This window comes from Paramisgurnus dabryanus, chromosome 15 (assembly GCF_030506205.2).
Source record: "Paramisgurnus dabryanus chromosome 15, PD_genome_1.1, whole genome shotgun sequence".
NCBI lineage: Eukaryota > Metazoa > Chordata > Actinopteri > Cypriniformes > Cobitidae > Paramisgurnus > Paramisgurnus dabryanus.
The window spans coordinates 32,960,330-32,965,124 of NC_133351.1; the positions used below are offsets into that span (position 1 = coordinate 32,960,330).

Below are 4,795 nucleotides of genomic sequence, written 5' to 3' on the forward strand. Positions count from 1 at the left end.
CTCTAAAAGTTTGTATATAAGCATGATGTTTTTCTGAGTCGGGTATAAAGTATGACATGTCTGCCATCTAGTGGAGGGGGCGGATGAACGAAATTTGACACCCTATGTGACAAAATCGGCAGTTACATTCAGTGACGCATCTTGTCGACATAAGTCGACCGTGGCGCCTAGAGGGTTAATATCAATTATGTACATGTAATGTAATGTACATTTCCAGTAACACAGTGGATTCTATACATTTCTTAATTATTCTGTTCTCTATGACTTCTACATTATTTTTTTTTCTTGTCTTTACTATCTGTTCTGAAAGGCATTTACTGTAAAGCTGCTTTGCAAAGATGCAAAAATGTGAAAAGTGCTATAGAAATATATTTGAGTTGAATTTGAATGAAATATCCGAAGCACCATTTTGGGTTTCTCAGCTGCCACATTGGTAGCAACCTCTGAAGATCCTCAGGGCATCTTGAAAGACTCCTCAATTTCCTAAGGCTCATGGGCGTAGATCTCGCGTGGCACATGTCCTGTGCACTTATATCAAATTGCGGTTACTATTCCGCCCATGTATTTTTGTTTGTTACAGATTTGAGTGAAGTAACATTTACCCAATCACAAGTGAGCAAAGTATCTGTCATGCATGTGTGGCAGATTAGTTAGATCCTCCCTGTAGTGACGTCATGTTATTGGTAGCCTATCGTCCCGCAGGGAGGTGTGTATAAATGGCTGTTTGGTGCGGGCCGGATGTGCGTCATCTGTTCTGTGCCTGCGCTCTTCCTGTTTACCGGCATTCAACAGAGGTCTGTGGTTAAAACACAGTCGTGTGGACATTCTAACACCGCTTGTGTCATTTTGTGGGGCTTTGTGTACACTGAAGAGTCTATTGTAAACAACCGTTAAGTGCGGTCTGGCTCGTTACACTGCCTAGTCCCAGCATTCCCGTGTGTTTACCGATTGAGTTGGGACATCCAATATATGCTGTTTGGCATCTACTTCATTTCTATACAGTGGATACTGACGTCAGCTCTGCTTTTTGGTGTGGCAAGCGGCTGCGTTATTTGGTATGTGCGTTTATATTTCCGATTGCTGTTCATAAACTATAACTAGTTTACTAATCATCTTATTATCTGTTAGGGCTAAGACTGTGCGTGCTGCATTCCCCTACTACATATAGAAGCACGCTGCTGTTTTGTTCCTGCTGGATTTGCTTTCGTTTCTTTTTCTTTATATTTTTGCTGTGTGTTTTCATCATTTTTGTCCTGGGTGATTTAGCGCGGCCCGATTTTGGAGTTGTTGGTTAAAACCTGCTCCTACTGTGACTGTATTTAAAGATATTTTCCTCGTACGTTGGGAAATAACGAGTTCGAGGGCCGCGCTCATTCAGATTATTTATTTCTTCATTTTCCCTTTGTGGTGTTTCTCATTTTGGACTGATTCAGAATGCTGAGATTTTCTCTTGGACATTGTTGTCTTTAAATTTCTTTATCTAGCTGTTATTATCTAGCTGTTTAAGCTAGAATTTATTTCTTTTCCTTTATGTTGGAAGGGCTTCTTTTGCTCCCCTGCATTTAATAAGTTTTCATTGATTATTTTATATTGATTTGATTTATTTTGTTTTGTATCACAATTACAGGAGCTGTGTGTCCGACGGCAGTGAGGCTTTCCTTCACCGTGTGCTGTGTTATGCTGTGTGAGCACCACTGATAAAATCACGGGTATTGGAGTGAGTGTGTGTGTGTGTGCGTGTGTGCACTTAGTGTGATTCTCCTCTTTTGCTCCCTCTCTTAGCCCATCTGATCCCAATAGGCTACAGCTCTGAAATAAATGTGAATCCTTATTGTGGATTGTGATTTCCAGTTTTAGTAATTGGCTGGGTGACTATTATTCCTGCATTTTAAACTTTTGTACAAATAAACAAACTCTATTTTGCTACCCACGTCTCTTGCTCATTTTATTCAGTGGAATGAACCTGGGTTCCTTATAACATTTTAAGTGAACTGTGATTCCCTGGTATAGTCCCAGGGTGGCGTAGTCTATTGTATATCTTTTGAGTGTTGAATATTACTGCAAAAAGACCACTTTGCCACATTTTGGCGTAGTCGGCAGGGTCCACTAAATTGAACAGAGACGTGGGTGAATATTACTTTACCAGCTGGTATTGCCATTATTTGTTTTCTTATCATTTCACAGGAACAAGACAGCAGCGTAGACTCTCTTTGAAGGGTCTCTTTGGCCATCTCTCCTGATTGTGTTTCAGGTCCAAATTTACTTCCTGCCCCGCCTTGCCTGGTGGTAAGTGTTTTACTAAAATTTAGCTATGGCAGAAGAATTACAAGAACTTCGGGATCTTGTGGCCCAATTAAGAGCTGATAATGAGAGACTTAGACAAGAACAGACCCAGATTGTTATTCCAGGTCCCAGTGCAGCTCCTAGTTCTACCACCTTACCCTCTGGTGCACAGCAATCTGCTGGTGCAAGTGCCCCATCTCTTGAGAGATTTGTGTTTGTACCCCGAGATAGGAAGTGTCCAAAATTTAGCGGTAGACCCGGTATTACCATTAATGAATGGGTAGAGGAGGCCCAGGCCTGTATGCGGGTTCGCCATTTGTCCAGAGCTGATCAAGCATTCTTTCTTTTTGATAATCTAGAGGGAGAAGCTCGGGATGAGATCAGGTATCGGTCTGAGGCAGAGAGGGGGGATCCAGATAAGATAATTCAGGCCTTAAAGGAATTGTACGGGTGTTCTTTATCATATGTAGCATTGCAACAGGCCTTTTTCTCCAGGAGGCAGCAGGAAGGAGAAACACTTTTAGAGTTCTCTATTGCATTGATGGGCCTCCTGGAGGGGGTAAAACAGCAGTCGCCACATGCCATACCAAATGTAGAAGCTCTATTGCGTGACCAGTATGTGCTCGATATTGGTCTTCGTCGGGAACTTAAACAGTTAGTCCGCCGTGACCCTATCTCTTCCCTCTTAGATGTTCGTAGCGAGGCAATGCGCTGGGAGCAGGAGGGAATGCCTGGGGGTGCGAGAGGGCGAAGTCAGTCCGTACCAGTGGCCTATGGGGTCCAGTATGCCATACAGGGCGAGTCGCAGGCAGTTCGTTTGAGCTCCCCTCCCAAATCGGAGCTAGCAGAGTTACGGGAAATGTTGAAGGCACAACAAGAACAGTTAAACCAACTTACCCAAGGTTTCGCTCGCTTGCAGGTCCCTAATTCATATAGCCGGTCCCCACGTTACAGTAATATAGTATGTCGGAGGTGCCAACGTTCTGGCAATTTTGCCCGGGAGTGTGATGGAGAACCTGTTCTCCCTCCCTCTCCAGCAGTAGGTACATCTTCGACTGGGGCTAGGCAAGTTCGATCTTCACAGCCGTCGGAAAACTAATCCCCACCGGGCTGCGGAGTCACAGCGCAGATGGGGAGTCGTTTGGCTCAAATGTTGTAAACCGTCTAAATTCTGTCTCTCGTTTGGTGTCCTCCTGGCCTCATCTTAACGTGCTCATCGGTGGTGTTCAAGTGCCATGTTTAGTGGATACTGGTTTTGTGGTGTCCACGATCACCGAGAGTTGCTTTCATCAGCATTTTGAACCATGGGGGCAGGAGCGTCTTAGGTCTTGTCAATGGTTGCAATTTACCGCGGCGAATGGTCTTGCGATTCCTTATATCGGGTATATGGAGCTCGATGTCGAACTTTGTGGTAAGGTAGTACCGGAGTGTGGAGTGCTGGTTGTCCGAGATCCTCCTGGTGGCGCCCGGGCATGTCCCGGGTGTTTTGGGGATGAATGTCCTTGGCCGGTGCTACCAGGAACTCTTTGGGCAACACGGTACATCCTTTTTGATTTACCGGCAGCGTCACAGGCCCCTAGTCCCGTCACAAGGGCATTACAACATTGTAGTAAGGTTAGTGTCCAGACCTCTGTTGATCGTGTTGGTGGGGTTAGGGTGCGGGGGCAGGGGGTGTGTCACATTCCAGGTGGTACGATGAAGTTGGTAGCGGCAACCTGCTCAGAACATTATGCTACTGGTACCGTGCTGTTCGAGCCTCCAGATGCAGGCTTACCTGCTGGTTTGTTGGCCTCCCCCGCACTGGTTCAAGTGACCCGGGGCACGGTGTATATCCCGGTTGTGAACGTGGGTACCACTGAAATAATTCTTTACCCCAGGACGTCTTTAGGCACATTGAGTGGTGTCTTTGTCATTAGTTTGCCAGAAGGTATTACTGAAGTACGATCCTTAACCGCTACTGTAGGCTCCCATAGTTCCTTGGTCCCCTCTATTGTGGAGGACCAGATTGATGCCATAGATTTGTCAGTTTTGGCAGGGGAAGAGCAAAGCCGGGTCCGGGCCTTGCTTCACAAATACAAATTTGTGTTTTCAGCCCATGAGGGTGATCTGGGGTGCACTAACCTCTTGTCCCATGATATTCCGCTTCTGGACGATACCCCTGTCAGGCAACGGTACAGGCGTATACCACCTTCGAAATATGAGGTAGTAAAGTCCCACAATAATCAACTTCTTGAGGCACAGGTTATCAGAGAAAGCTGCAGCCCCTATGCGTCGCCCATTGTTTTAGTTAAGAAAAAGGACGGTAGTCTACGAATGTGCGTAGACTATCGTCAACTTAATTCTAAAACTAGGAAGGATGCCTTCCCTTTGCCTCGTATTGAGGAGTCCCTTGATGCCCTGACCGGTGCCCGCTGGTTCTCCACTATGGATTTAGCCAGCGGGTACAATCAGGTGCCTGTTACTGAAGCTGACCGGCCTAAGACTGCTTTCTGTACCCCATTTGGCCTATTCG

General features: G+C 45.8%; 1 long non-coding RNA gene across 1 annotated transcript; it reads left to right on the forward strand.

Moving 5' to 3' along the window:
* Positions 1–639: 639 nt before the first annotated feature.
* LOC135782867 (uncharacterized) lies at positions 640–2,874 on the forward strand. Its single transcript, XR_010545523.2, has 3 exons — positions 640–1,055; positions 1,628–1,709; positions 2,185–2,874. It is a non-coding gene; the product is annotated as an uncharacterized lncRNA (long non-coding RNA).
* The last annotated feature ends 1,921 nt before the right edge of the window (positions 2,875–4,795 follow it).